The sequence below is a fragment of the Haemorhous mexicanus genome, chromosome 5 (assembly GCF_027477595.1).
Source record: "Haemorhous mexicanus isolate bHaeMex1 chromosome 5, bHaeMex1.pri, whole genome shotgun sequence".
In the NCBI taxonomy this organism is placed as follows: Eukaryota; Metazoa; Chordata; class Aves; order Passeriformes; family Fringillidae; genus Haemorhous; species Haemorhous mexicanus.
The window spans coordinates 6,085,332-6,101,323 of record NC_082345.1 but is presented as its reverse complement, the minus strand read 5'-3'; the positions used below and the strand labels follow the sequence as shown (position 1 = coordinate 6,101,323).

At 38.8% G+C, this 15,992-nt stretch overlaps 1 protein-coding gene across 5 annotated transcripts in view; it reads left to right on the top strand.

Annotated features, from left to right (window-relative positions):
- ERC1 (ELKS/RAB6-interacting/CAST family member 1) overlaps positions 1–15,992 on the top strand; it is a 280,985-nt gene that overhangs the window by 19,128 nt on the left and 245,865 nt on the right. The gene's annotated exons all lie outside the window — the stretch shown is intronic.

The following is a 15,992-nucleotide window of genomic DNA, read 5'->3' as shown; positions in this document are numbered from 1 at the left end:
TTGTGAACAGATGGTCTTCTAATTATATGTGGATGTGGATTCCAAAGAATGCAAGGCCATGCACTTCTTCTGGTGCTTCTTGTCACTTGTTTCTGAACTCGTTTCTGAGATTAAAACAAAGCAGCACATGAAGTGCCATAATTCAGAAATTAAAATCTTATTTCTTCAGGTGCTTTGTACAAGATCTGTTTCTTCCATAGTAGTTGATTGCTCCTTTTAGAGGGATAGAATATAAGAAAATAAAGATAGTGTAGAAAGTAATCTTACCCCTAAGGAGTTGCAGCTGGGACAGTTATCAAAGATAAGGAACAGGCCTGACTGTAACAGGCTACAGGTGTAACCAATGAGAAGAAGGGTGCTATAAAAGAGTGGGGTGGCTGGTTGGGAAGGGAACTGGAGTCAGTTGGCTGCTGTGTGGAGAAGAAAGAGTCAGTGCTCTGAGGAGCTGCCCACGAGAAACACCAAGAAGGTGTGAAACTTTTGCAGTAAGGAGACAGTGTGGACCCCCTGCAATAAGATGACAACAGCTCCTGGCATTAATATTTGTTATTAATATATGCAATATGTGTGTATATACACCCCCACACAAATCCTTCCCTTTTTAATGCAGTGAGATGAGGTGTGTATACCTTTTTTCCTTATAGGAATCATGACATTGTCTGAGTAGTAGTCTGATTTTTATTGGAATCATGTCTCAGATGACAAAGACTTAGTTTTGACTGAGGGGAGGGTAAAGCTTTTTGAACATTCATGAGCATTTGTGTTGCAGCATATTGTCTTTGAGCAACCTTGTACCTACAGATTCTTGTCTCAGGCTTAACCTGTTGTTAGACTTGTTATTTCTTTTACTTTTTTTAAATTTTACAGTTGGCATAATTCATTGGACTTCATTAGACCTGTTATAAGTGGGTATTAGTTCTTGGATGAACAGAAATAAACCATGAGGCAAAAAAAGTTACTTGAGATAAGTGGAGCTTCTTTTGTTAGAGCTACCCACGCAGCCTATTGCAGCATCTGATCTCACAGCCAGAAGCTTCCACGAGGCTGATCTTGTGTCTCTTTCTCTTTGGAGTCATGGGAACATTTAAAAGTAAACATTTGATTTGCTAAAGGATTCAGGGCATCATACCAAAGCTCTTAAAATGTTATAAATGTCAAAATCAATACAGCTAAGAAACACTAACCTGTTTGGAAAAGAAAATGTCCCTGTGGAAGATACTACTCCTCCATAGTTAACTAATGCCTTGAATCTGATCTACAGAAGCAATTGGTTGATGAGAAAGATACATGCTCTTTAAGAGTGGTCATACTTTTGTATTTGACTAAAAATTTACATGGCATTGACTAAAAATTTACATGAAGTTCTGGAAGTGTTTTTGGCTTCTGTGGCTAGAGTTTTCAGTGTTTCTTTGTTGGATGAGAGAAGGACATCCATGAAGAAGATGACATAAGTTTTAGGCTGAGAGTTAGTGCTAATAGGTGAAATGATGGATCTCAGAATTATCCTGGAAAAAGGAAATGGGGGGACAGAATAAGCAGAATAAAGGCTTTCAGGTTGTTAGGAAATGTTATGCCCTGCACTGGAGACTGGAGATAAGGGAGTAACTGCCTTATTTCCCTCAGTTGGGTAAATGTGGTGAATAAGATTCTTCAGTGATTCATTATTCATCTCTGTTTGGTTTGGGAGTGCATATGACAGTGTTGTGATTACCAGATACAGCTTAGTTAAATTCCAATATTCCAGTGTTTTTCTGATCGTGCAGCTCAGTAACTCTGATGAGAAGGGAGAGAACAATTTTGGGAGAGGACAGAGGTAAAAATCTAGATAATTTTTTGATCTCATCAACTGTGGCGTATTTGTGTGGCTTCCATTAGCATAACACATTTCTGTACTTTTCTGAAATCTTCCTTTAGTTTGCACAAAGGTTAATTTTAACAGATGTTGTTGCTTGTGAGGATTAATAATTTATCCAAAGTAGTTGTACAAAAAGCCTACAACCATAGATGTGCCTTTTTTTTGAGGGTAGAGGAACTTCCCAGTCTTTATCAGCCTGTATATCTGTTGAGTAAAGTTGAATTATTCTGTTTGTGGAAGCTTTGGTTTGGAGGACAGCATTTAAATCTTTTTTCCCTCAGCTGATGGGTCAGGTTTGTGCATGCAGTTGTGAGCCTGTTAATGTGTAACCATTTTAATAGATCTGAGACCTTAGTTACTCAAAGGAGGGATCTCTCTAAGGAACCATAGGTATACTTTCATATGAGAAGGTAAATAGTGTGCTCTATATGTGCAGTCAACAGCACTTTTTATGGGTGAGGGAAAATTAACTCAGCCATTTTATTATCCTCTTTGCAGGGATGTGTTTAGACTTTCTCATCACTTCACTATGACTGGAATGTTCCAAAATATGGAATTTTCTGCAGTAACTTATTTTGGAGGAGGGAAACTGAAAAATCACCTTGCAATAAAATGAGTAATATAGATTTTTCTAAACATGGATTTAATTTTGGTATGAACTAGCAGATGGTTTTGAGAGAATGACAGAAAAGCTTTAAGAAGCATGCTTTGGCCAGGATTTGTGAGAAGGTCTGTGCACATGTTTGACCAAAGAGTTGAAGTAGGTGTGGGTACTGCTGTGTGCACTCAGGTTATGATTTATAATACTTTTTTGCTGTTGTGTAACATCCTAGGAGATTCTTATTCTAGTTCCTCTACTAATTAGTCCTTTGTAAACCATTTTAGTTGGAAATTGTATATCTTCAAATTGCTTTTACAAAACCCATCTTATTTTGGTTTGTTCCTGGTTGTAAGGCCCTAAATATGTTTACAACTTACTTTAAAGTTGTGCTTTGCACTTAACATACAACATTTGAACAAGTGGTTGTACTGCTGTTACAGTCTCTCTCCTCAGTCTTCCACAAGTAAGATTCAAAATCCAAAGTTTGTGACTTAAAGAGGGTTCCAAGTTAAAGCTTCTATCCAGGAAAAGCTTTTTCCTTTATTTTTCTGCTAAAGCTGGGAATGCATTCAAGACTTGCTTTCTAAAACTTCATGCTGTGTTTTCTCAATGCAGAATCCATTTGGTGTGTTCATATTAAAAAAATTCTTCCTTCCTCTCCTCCTTTCCATTTGGTTGAATTAGCTCAGATCTGTGTTCCTTTGAGAGGTCTAAGGTCTGTCTCCTTTCTGTGTGAGAATTGTCATTCATTTATACTTAGCATTGCTTTTTTGTTAATTAACTTTTTCTAGTGTTTCATGTTGAGCTTCTTTAATTTGAAAGTCTGGGAATTTGTGGATGAAATCATTAATTCACTTTCTTTTATACTTAATACAGTTGTTAATGTTTCTTTGTGAATTGCTGAATGCTAGACAGTCTTTGAAGATTGATCTGGGAAAAGTAGATCTGTACTTCATAGGTTGAGCTTGTTAGCAGGTGATTTGGTGCAGAAAGACCTGATTATTGAAGACAGACAGTAGCTGATGCTGTGACACCTTCATATGCGCTGCATATAATTGTGCTCATTAACACTTGAGTGAAGGCACTAATTTTAGTAGTGTACCAACAACAAGTGGGTCAATATGCTATACAGGCTTATACACAGCTGAAACTGAGGGTTTGCTGCTGAGCAATTAATTTTCTGAAATTCTGCTCCATCCAGTAGAACTTAATGAATAGCAGACTTCACTACAAAAATGCAGAAGTAATATTTTTTCTTAAAATGGGTTATTTTAGCACAGTGTTTTTATTTTGTCACTGCTTTTCAATTTTAAGGGGGAAGATGCTATATTTTTCTTTTTTTTTTTTTTTTTTTCATTCTCACTGGATGGGTATTTCTGCCCTTAATCTTCCATTCAGCCTGGCTTCTTTTGTTGCTCTTTAAGCTATGAAAATCAGTGGTGCCTACCATTTTATTCGTATTTATATATATTGCAAACAGCAGTGGTATTTAACTTGCAAAACTTGTTACCATGTGAATGATTTCATTTTAGTCTTCATGTTTTTGGAGCGATGGAAGGAGGGCCTGGTAAAAAGGCTGCCCTTAATTTATGAAAGTCACATTCTGGACTGGATTGGGCAGATTTGCACACAGCAGAGTGACTGTTAAGGTATTTTGTAACTGAAAAGGCAGAAGATGACTGCATGAATTTGGAGGTTGATGATCTCAGTTCAAGAGTAACTGGCTGAGGTTCTGTCATGTATAACTGATGCTTTGCATCCCTTGTACGCTGCGTGATAAACCTGAATTACAAGTAATGAAGGACAGTGTGTTAGTGCTTCCAAGTTACAAAACTGCTGTAAATGCCATAAAGAGATTGTTTCCAGTAGGAAACATCCTCCCTTTTAACCTGTGTTAACATGCTCTGCATTTACATCTCAGTTATTTTCAGAACTTTTTCTATCACATCAGGTTTTTTGTCATAAAGAGGTGCTATTAACCAGTACCTTTAATAACACTTTTAACAGGTGCTATTAAATCAAGATGATAGGACCTTATCTAAAACATGAAGTATAATGTATTAGAGAAGTATTTTTATTAGAAGTAAATTATTGTACCATCATGTACAATATTTAATTTGTAGCTAAAATAGATATTTTTTCTTCCCAAATAATTTGATCTCTTGTATTCTTTTGGGCTGGTTTCCTCTTGCTTAAGCACATTTCCTTTCTTTTTGCCCTTCAGCACTGGGCTGGCTGTTGGGAGATGAGTAGCATAATTGTTTTTGTCATTTTTGATGTTGGAATCATTTAAATTGCACAAGTTCAGTTTTGTGCAACAGGTTATGCCCCAAGGCACAAGCTGATTATGTATTCAAGCTTGTTTGCCTGGCTAACATGGAAACAAGAAGGGCCCTGTTTTTTGTGGAGTTTCTATAATACCTCATATTCAAAACACAGTTTTATGTTGACTTCATTGTAACAAATTATTTGTACATCTTCTGAATGCCCAACAGGCAGATCAGCAACAAAAGAGTGTGACTATCATAAGCTGTAGGGAAATAAACCAACCTACAATCAAAACCTGACAGAAACTCTCTGGAAAAAACATTTAGCTGTTATTTTTTTAATTGTATTTCCCCATTAATCTCAGTTTTCTGCTCATTCCTGATGTATCATTCTTTTCTGCAATGAAATTCCAGATCCATTGAGAAGTATCAGTAATTAACATCTCCACAGGATTTTTTCCCTCTAGTACCCATCAGTCTCTGCACCCAAGGAGTTGCAGTTGGTGTTGTAATAATGCAAGCACACAGTCAGCATATGGCAGAGTCAATTCAGTATGAGTCAACCCAAATATTAGGAAGTCCTGAACTGTACAAATGTTTTTTAATGTAGTTCTTGGATGGAATTTGTTTTAAAAATGCTGTAGTTCCACTGTCATTACTCTCAGATAATTTGTCACTGTCCCTTCTTGCTGGTGCTGCTTTTAGAGAGTTGAGTGAAATCTTTGGGTGAACTGAGTGTCAGGGAACTGTTCCCACTGAGTTGGCAAGAGGTTGATTTTCACATGATGTGTTCCTTAAGCAGCAGGGCTGAGGGAAACAAGATTAAAATGTATACCCTTAGAACTGTAAATGTATTTTTATTACATAGAACATGTTTTTTCATGTACTCTAGAATGAAATCAGTCTTGCTTATGCCAACACTTGTGAATCATTTACTCTTTGCTCACAATATCTGTGTTCAGAACAGAGTTTGGCTGGAAATAATAAATGAGTATTGAATTTTCCTTTCGATTTTATAAACTCATTAAATTATGCTTTGAGTTCTGAAGGTTCCTATTCTTGGGCAGATATTAAGGAAAGGCATAAAGAAGGCTGGTTTTGGTTTTTTTCCCCCAACTCCTGCTTGTGGAACTCAAGCTATTTCACTGTGAAATATAGACTACTGTTGATCCCCCAGACAGATTACTCAATTTCTTTCTCCTTCCCACTTGGCTTCCCACAGTCTCCCACAGTATGCAAATAGAGAGAACACATTTGAACAAAATGTTGCATCTTTCTGTGGTATGCCCATCTGCTCAGGTACCAGAGAAGATTTCCCAGGACTCTGTGATCAGAGTTGAGGTTCAGGGAGAGCAACTATCAGCCATGAATTGAATGAGGGTTGACTCAGGGCTTCCTTGAGAAGACTTGATCCCTGCAAGACCACAGCATGCATGTGAGGGTGAGGAGATAGCTGTTTGAGGCCACTGGAAGGCTTATTTCTGTCATTGTTAAAAGACTAGAGAAACTGGGGAGGAGTCTCCTTTGTGGAAACATGAATGTTGCACAATCTTCAAAATCTTCCAAAGGACAAGCCATGGAGTGAGAGGATGGTGCTGCCTGCTTCAGTCCCTGTGGAATGAGTCCTTTTGGAACACATTTCTGAGCATGTCAATGACAAGATCATGGTTGGGCACAGTCAGGATGGATTTGTCAAGGATTAATCATGCCTGATCTCATTGCCTTCTATGATAAAATGTCAGGATTTGTGGATGAGGAAGGAGCAGTGGCTGTCCTTTGCTTTGCCATTAGTCAGGCTTTCATCACTGTTTCCCACAGCACTCCTGTTAGGGTGCCTTCCACAGTTTAGGTGGCAGCCACGTGGGTGTGAAGCTGCTTGTAGGATCAGGCTCAGAGTGTCATTAAGGGCTTGATCACTCACAGTTGCCTGTAACAACCTGAGTTGTGTTTGACATCTATTGTATTTGCTGGTAATGCCTCGACAAGGCAGGAATGATGACTCTGACTCCATGTCCTCAGATGGCTAATTTATTACTTTATAATAATATATTATATTAAAGGATACTATACAATACTAAAGAATATAGAAAGGATACTTACTAAATGCTAAAAAGATAATAATGAAAATTGTGACTCTTTCCAGAGCCTCGACACAGCTTGGCACTGATTGGCCAATGAGCCAAAATAATTCACTCCAGAAACTAATGAAACAACCACCTGTGGGTAAACAATCTCTAAACACATTCCACATGAGCAACACAGAGGAGAAGCAAATGAGATAAGAATTGTTTTCCTATTCTCTGAGGCTTCTCAGCTTCCCAGGAGAAAAATCCCGGGCAAAGGGATTTTTTTCAGAGAATGTGAATGTCACACACATCTTTCTCAGGGACCTGGATGGAGGTGACAAGGTCCCATGCATTCAGATGGCACCACCCTGAGGGGACCAGTTGATCTGAAGGGCAGAGCTGCTGTGCACAGGGACTCAGTCTGCAGGAAAGAAGGAGCAGGAGGCTCATGAGGTTCTACAAGGATGATGGGGATAAAAAGCTCTTAGGAAAAATAGAGGTTAGGGTGTGACTGGGTGGGAGCAGCTCTGTGGAAAAGGGTTTGGGGAGCTGGTGGGCAGCAAGGTGAACATGAGGCAGGGACGATGCATTGTGGCAGCAGAGAAGTTTGTGCAGTGATTATTTCCTTCAGCTTCATGCTTACTCAGCCACGTGCAGAATACTCTGTCCAGCTTTTGTCTGCCCAGTGCAGAACAAGATGTCACTTGGTGGCATCTTCTAGGAGGGGTGCCAGAGTGACTGGTGGGCTGAAGCACAGGCCCTGTGAGAAGAGGCTGATGGAATGGGATAATTTGGTGAAGGGATGGCTTTGAGAGGATTAATAGCAGCCTTCCCAAACAATAAGGTTGTTTTTTAGAAGAGGAACTAGACTGGATGCTGCATGGTGGGAGGATGAGAAATAATGGACATAAATAGAAGATTTTCAAGATGTGACTGAATAAATTTCTTGGCAAATGGATTTGATCTCACAGATGACTATGCCTCGAGTAAGAGGTTAAAGTAGATGACCTCGTGCTGTCCTTTTCAATCTGAATTATTGTATCATAACTCTGTTTTCATAGATTGGCATAATGTATTATGTGTGTATAATGTATTAATGTATTGTGTGTGCTTAGGTTTCCAGTCTAAATAATAAGGCCTAGGTTTTCCAGTCTGAGCCTTGATAGCAACCCAAGACTTTGTTCTTCAATAGTGACTGGGCTTGCCACATATGTTCAGCTGCATAAAATGCAGTAATACTGAATGGACTTTGAGACAACCAAAGCATTGCCCCCCAAACTATACTGAGGACATTGGCAGAGCTAAAACTGGAACCTCTGTTTGTTTCCAGTGTTTCTGACATCTCCTTGCTTGAGGTGCTGCAGAGTATCAGCAGCCCAGGCGTGCAGTCTGTGTGTCAGCAGCTGAGCTGTTCTCTCCTGCCTGACAGTGCAAGGCACCAGAGCTCACCTCTTGTCTGCTAAAACTGAATGGAAGTGTCAGGGATGGCAATTGCTCTTGTTCTCTTGCCGGCACTCTGTTCTTTTCTTCGTGAAGCGTGCAGGCTTTACAGTGAGCAGTGGCTTTACAGTCAAATGCATGGGATCCTGATGACTTCTAGGCTTATGACTTCAAGGCTTATGTTTGACAGTATTTCCACAAATCCAAGGTTATTTATAAAATTCTAACTGTTATTTTTCCAAATACTGTGTTCAGGGCATAGATCTTTATTTGCTTTGCCTCCCACCTTTTCTTTAACTTTGATTCTATTGCAGATTTATTTTAAAATAAATTGGTTGTTGGTTTCTTTACTAGATACATTTTTCTTAAATTTTTCTGTAATTTTAATGTAAATTTCGCTCAACAGAGTTTTTCTGTTTCAAGGCAACTCAACTAATGGTCATGTCTATAATTTATTTTTAAATATTCTCTGAGGGAGGAACTTACTATGTTACAGATGGTATTGATGCATTTAAAATATTAATCAACATGTAGGCATATCTGTATGAGAGTTTTGTGGTGAGCCTTATGTTGTCACTTGATCTTTTTTTAACTTCAAGAAGTGTTTAGTCTTCATGACAGTTCTGTAGCTGCTCTGCCTTTGGCTCACTGTTCTGTTTCAATTCGGGTCAGACCATGTTAGTTTTTTCAGTAATCTTGCCATCCAGGTCTCCTGAGGGTTTTCTCTAGCCTTATAGTTGAATTTTTCAGAGTATAGTTAGCCATTTTATTCTGATCTACACTTTAATTCTTTGTGCACCGTCTGTTTAACCAATTTATAAAATGCATGCCTACAATCAGTTTTAGAAGTAAAAGACCAAATTTTTAAAGAAAACCTTTTTAATATTAGTTACAAATGTTATGTGCAAAAAATCCATTACATCTAGTTAAACATGTAAATTTTAATTCAGGATTTGTATTTTTTCTTTTGTGGTAAATTGACTTAGCTGAGTTATCACTACGTTCTTCCTAGGTGTTAGAAAGAAGTCTTTCTCAGTGCCCCTGAATGTACCCAGCTTGTCCAGGATTTTAGCTTGTCCAGTGGCACAAGCACTTCTTCACAGCTTTTTTGGGGGCTTACCTTGGCCAGCTGGCAGATACTCCCCAAGCCACTCTCCTGGCCCTCTTCCTCAATGAGACCAGGAGGAGAAGATAAATAAAAAATTTTGTGAGATAAAGACAGAGAGATCAATTACCAATTACTGCCACAGGCATAACAGACTCACCTTGGAAAATTAATCTAGTTTTTTTTCCAGTTAAAAACAGTAGGCTGATAAAACAAAGACAAACCTAAAACCACCTTCCTGTCCCCCATCTTCCCAGGCTTGCCTTCACTCCTTCCTTCCTGGCTCTTCTACCTGCCTGGCAGGGGTGCAAGTGCTGATGTCTCCTCGCAGAGGCCACCCTGCAGCTCCCACTGCCAAACCCTCCCCTTGTACACACAGAACACCTCCACATACCTGGGAGTGAGTGCTGGCATTGGCTTTGGAGTGTGCAAGTTCATTACAGAATATTTATGTAATGCTTCATTAAAGATTTCAGCAGTCTCCTATTACTTTCCAGATTAAGCATTCATGTTATCATAAGCTCTTCCAAAGTTTGTGAAGTAAACATGCAGCAAGCAATCTGATTTTTCATCTTTCACCACTAATTTAGATTCCCCATTGGTTCATCTTCCTTATTGCAATCTTTTAAAGTGCTAGTTTGTGAAAGTACCTGGCAAATTTTATACCTTTCCTCATTTTAGGCTGTGAAAGATCTTTATTTGGTCACTTACTTTGATTTATTTATATGTATATCTTCAGCTTTTCAAGTCTAGCATTCATCTGGATCTGGAAATCCTGATGTTGATCAGGAACTGCTGTTCTGATAATTTTCTTTCCCATTCTGTTTTATTTCCAGGCTTTAAAGGCATTTAATAGGACCTTTTTACTTCCCTTATAAGTCTGAGTCTGTTTTTTTCTTTGGGACGTGTCAGGACATTTCTTTCTGTTTATCTTCTTTTAAATATGTTTATATGTGAGTTTGTATATGTCCATGTGTATATATAAAAACATGTATTTATTTTAAAGACTTTGAATCTCTTCAGCATGTCTCTGTTGAAAACACACAACTGATTTACCACTGTCTGGCTGGCTCATTTTGGATTTTCCCCTCTGTAGTTTCACTGTCTGCTGGTGAAATTGTTTTTTTCTCACAAGTTTTGTTGTTCTTTCTTGCATGCCTGAATTCAGTGTTTGATTTGTTCAGGTGATCTCTCACACCTGTGTGGCTGATATCTGTGTACCATCAGCACTCAGGTGCAAAAACACTGTTGCAATCACACCCTGCACCCTGTGCATTGCCTGTACCTGTCTGCACCTGCTGAAATAGTTACAGCTCCGAGTCCAGCTCAGTGAATCTCTTCAGAGAGCCCTCCTCCCCCCTCACCTTCACTGCTGAGATCATACACCCAGAAACTTGGCTTCTTCCTGAGCAGAATTTAATTTTTAGTGCCAGGGAGTCTTATGGTGGAAATGCTTGGTCTTCTAAGCTTTCTGTGTTTAAGTATTCATTAACTTTTTTTCCACTTTCCAAATTTATTATCTCTATTTGGGAAAGAAGCTTTTGTTTCAAGAAACTAGACAATCTTTGTAAAGAATTTGCTCAGTAGAGAGAGTGTATTTATAAGGATTTGACATTCCTGTGTAGTTTCAGGCCCTTCAGTTATCCACCTCCAGGGACCTTTCTCAAGAGATGAGATGGAATTTGAGAGTCTTCCTTTGTTAACCATTTCTTGAGAAATTAAAACTTGTTCTTTCACAACTGTTTCTAAGGGGAGTGGTTTTTTTTTATAATTTCAAATACCACAAAGAGAATCAGTGGTGGATTTCCTTTGCTGTTTTAAGAGGATTTAGTACATCTTGCTTGAATTTCAAGTTCTTAATGATAATATTGTTACCTCCAATGCAAGAATTGATTCATCTCTCTCAGCTTGCAGGTGATTTATTCATACATTCATAGAGTGGTTTAGGTTGGAAGGGCCATTAAAGGTGATGTAGTTCCAAGACCCTTGCCATGGCAGAGACATCTTCCACTACACCAAGCAGCCCTAAAGCCCCATCCAGCCTGGCCTTGGACACTTCCAGTGATGTGGCATCCACAGCTTCTCTGGGCAACCTCTGCTAGTGCCTCACCACCCTCACAGTGAAGAATTTCTTCCTAATATATGATCTAAATCTGCCCTCTTCCAGTTTAAATCTGTTCCCTCTTGTCCCCTCACTACATGCCCTTGTAAAAATTCCCTCTCTGCTTTTCGTGTAGCCCCTTTAGGTACTGGAATATACTGCAAGGTCTCCCTGGAGCCTGATCTCCAGCATAATGGCCAAAGTTTTGCTAAGAAAATATTGGCAATTGTTCAAGATTGCTGCTTATCAATTCACAGTGTATTCCTCCATCCACTCTGTAACAAGAAATATCTTTACTAAGATTGCTGAGTTGCCAGTCTGTCTTTGTAGGGGATGATACCTGGAATTGTATGAATTCCAAAAAGGGAAACTCCTGATTTTATTCTGCCTTTTGCTATTGTTTCATCTTCCAGGCCTCACAGTCAAAAGTCAGTGCCATAAAAATATTTTGCATATAATTTATGCTTGATTACTGCTGTATGTAAACCTGTCTGATGTTAGATGTAAACATTGCTACCACCCTGTTGTGTGTCAGCAAGTGCAGAATCCCAGTCTCTTCTGTAGAGAGAACATCTATATTGAAAATAGTGCTTCTGAAGTGTTTAAATTCAGATGTCTAGGTGCCAAGACCTCAGAGTATCTTGTCTGATCTATATTACTCAACAAGAAATGGTCAGTGCCACATGAAAGACACTGGTGGATATTTTGACATTTGATATTTATTTTATCAGTGTGAATGTATGTGGGTTATCATTCAACGCAGAAGAGACATTCACTCTGTAAGAAGATGATGTGTATGTAGCTATTACTTTCCCTTTGATCTTGGTTTGCAACCTTAAAGTTCTGAAATTTGGCTTTGAGGGCTATCTTGTACTTGATACCACTTTCTGAATAATTGTATTGTATTTGCATAGCTGTCTTCTATCATCTGTATCCTACTTTGCTATCCCCTTTTTTGCACTTTGAAAAGAATGAGTGGGACAACTGGGACAGTCTGGCAACTGTAGAAAGGCAAATGTGAGGCTGCACTGGCAGGTTCAAAGGGTGGGAAGCAGCACTAATTGTTATTTGCTTACTGGTGTTTTTCATGGGCCCTACATCTGAGAGCACATCCAGAGTACCATGCCCAGTCTCCAGCTCTGCAGTACTGATGTTCTGGCATGAGTCTGGTAGGTAAGGAAATTATACAGGGGCTGGATATATGGCATATAAGGAGGGGCTGTAAGAGCTGTTGTGGCTTAGTCTGATGAAAATGAGGTTCAGTGTGGTTCCCACCTGCCTCATGGGGAGGTGTGAAGAAGATGCAGTTGGGCTTCTCAGAGATGGGCAGTGGAAGAGATGTGATCACAAGTTGTAACATGAGGAATTCATTCTTACCAGGCACAAGGAGCATCATTTTTATCATTAGAGTAATTAAAACTCTTCAAGGTTTATCAGCATTTCTGATCCTGGAGATCTTCAGATCTTGGCTGTGGAAGCTGCTGAGCAAACTGATTCCACTGCCCCTACTCTGAGCAGGACACTGTTAAAATAATTCCAGTTGTTCCAGCCTATATTGTTCTATGGTTTCTCATATCTGTATTTCCAAAAATATGTGTGTGTCCTTTCTAGATAAACTCTGGTAAATTCTGACTTCCAATTTCCATACCCAGAGTGTGCCTGGACATAAAGACCATTTTTCTCAAAAGAAATTAGTGGTAAACAATATTTTTCTTTGACTCTGTGTTAAAGTTGAATTCATTCTTACATTCACAGTATTTCATGTAGGTGGCACTTAGGTTTGTTAGAATTTTCTTCTTTTGGCCTTTTTTATGGCTTGTTATATCAGATACCATCAAACTGTTGAAGAAAATGTAGAAACAAGATACTTGTATGTTTATGTCAGTGGTTGAAGCCAGTGGCCAACTGGTGGAAATGTGGAGCTGCCCAGTGAGTTATTATAGTTATTTATTTATAGTAACTAGTCAGGTTAGACTGGTGGACAGATTTCATTCATTATGCATAGGTATCTTGTAGGATTTTTTGGAGATATTTGTCATAGTCACTTTTCCCCATGCATATCTTTTCTGTGCTTCTGATACTCTTCACTTCCTGTGAAGAAATAAGTGTTTAAATGTTCAGGCCCTTGGAGATGTGGCTCAGGGAAATAAAGATTTCTTACTGAGTGCAAGCATGCCTGGTTATCTGCTATTCAGTTTCCCTGCTGAAAAGTATCTCATCTTTAATGACACTACTTTTGGTAATGAATTAACACAATTCTAAGGCTAGTAAGTGAAAATTGGGTCAAATGTAATGATATTACTGTTCTATTTTACCATGATAATGCTGTTACATCCCTGTGGTGGGTTGGCCCAGGCACCCTTACAGCTGCTTTCTCATTCCCTGCTGCAGTGGGATGGGGAGCAAAAAGGGAGAACAGGGCTGAGAATGCTCCAGGGTTGAAATAAAGACAGGGAAATCACTAACCAATTGCTGTCATGGGTAAAGCAAACTCGACTTGGGGAATTCAACTTAATTTATTGAAGATGAACATAAATGTTGAATTACTGGGTAACAAAAAAGATAAACATTAAAACACTTGGGGGAGTCCATCCCTCCTCCTTTCCCAGCCTCAGCTTCACTTCAGACACTTTTCTTCACTGCTTTATAAGCACCACAGGGTGCACTGGGTCCCTTCAGTGAGGCAAGATGTGATTTAGAGGGTTGGAGGCAAGATGTATCAGTTTTTCTGCTACTCTGGTTTTGTTTTCCTTGGCTGTGGTGTGTGTCCTCCATGGGCTGCCATCCCTTTGGCAGTGACCTGTTCCTGGGCAGAGCATCTTCTCCTCCTCCTCCTCCTCCTCCTCTTCTTCCCCTGACCTTGTTCTCTCATGCCCTCTGTTGGTTCCTCCTCTTCTGGTGTTCTTCTGTGCCCTTCCTCATGTTTTCATTAAAGCACCCCACACATGGCTGAGAGGTCCAGTTGCGCCCTGTGGTGGATCTCTTGTGAAGCTGCTGGAGCAGAGACCCCACTGCCAACACCTGAAAAACACCTGCAGAAGTACAGTCAGAGCTAGAGCTTCATATGTTAGTTAAAAATGTTCTGGGAATGAGGAGAAGGAAGTGCTGGGCTAAAAATTCCTGCTAATTGATGATGAGTACTTTATTATTAGATGCTTATGTTGTCTCCTGCTTTGTTGCAATTTCATGTGAGACTGGATTGCTTCCTCAATCAAACGTGGTTTTGGTGAGCTGCTTAGTGGCTGAACTTGTAAATGTTCTATTTCTGAAACACTTTTGATGGTTTTTGTCTACCTGACTCTGAAACATAGGAGTGATTTCATTGCAGTTGATATTGTTGTGGTAAAATCATGGAATAAGGTGATACAGCCAAGCAAATGTGAAAAGACAGAATTTGGAGCTTTCTGTAAGGAGTTAATTGACCAGTCTGGAGCTGAATAAGATTGAGGATTTTCTAAGGGGTGGCATGAGTATACTGAGAAACTGCTCTACAGTATCTTGGGGTCCAGATGTTATATTCTACAGTAATAGTGATTTTTTTGTAGTGAATTTATTTTTTGACATTTTATCAGTATAAATAAAATGAATTACATGTTATATTTATCTAGGATGGGCAGGTTTTTGGTTTAAATTCAGAGATACTTTTGAAATTTTAAAGGGGAAAAAATTTTCTTAGTAGATATTGAGTATCCTGAAAAATAAACAGTGTACTACAGAATATTGCTTTGCTCTTTAAAATTGTACTGTAAGAAGAAAAACATTTCTAGCAAATATTTTTGTTATTATTTTAATTCTCAGATGTACAGAGAACTTAGTTCATTGTTTAACCTCCTCAGAGGCATATATGATCTCTTAAAAGTAACAGTTGCATCTTACTGAATGTTTCACAGCATTCAAGATACTTTTTAAAATTTGAAGCTAAAGGTATATTCTATCTCATATTTAGAATACTCAGGTATCTCTGTGGAGGTCCATCAGAGCATCTTTGTGGATTTACACTTCCCTTTGTCTAGGTCCTGCTGACTTGCTAATTCTGTATTTCTTTAGCTTTAAGTATGACTTCTTCTGTTCAAGTTCTTAAAAATTTAAGATCTATGTTAGGTTTATCAGAAATGAAGAATTCCTGATCTCTCTTCTCAATTTATTGTAGAAGGCCATGAAACTTGAAGAGGTAGAATATTGTGCCAATTTATGCTCAAGGTGTCAGAAAAAGTAAGTGTGTGAGCTTCACATGCCTGAAGTGTTTACCAGCTAATTTACAAAGCAACAATAAAATTTCAGTGCTTGTATAGACAGAGCAGAGGCTTTTTGAAGGATATTTGTTCTTTAGAGTCTAGGAAATAGATTGATCCATTAGCCTGATGCTGGTGCTTATTTGGGAAGGAGTGCTTCTTTCAGCAGTTGCCTCTGTAATTATGTTTCATTGCTGTCAAATAATGCTGTATGCTGAAAGTCAATTTGCATTTTTAGCAGACATCCTTTTACCTCTATGAATGTCTTTCTGGGGGAGGAGCTCATGGTGGTCAAGAGGTAGAATCTGAAGTTTTTGTAATAACT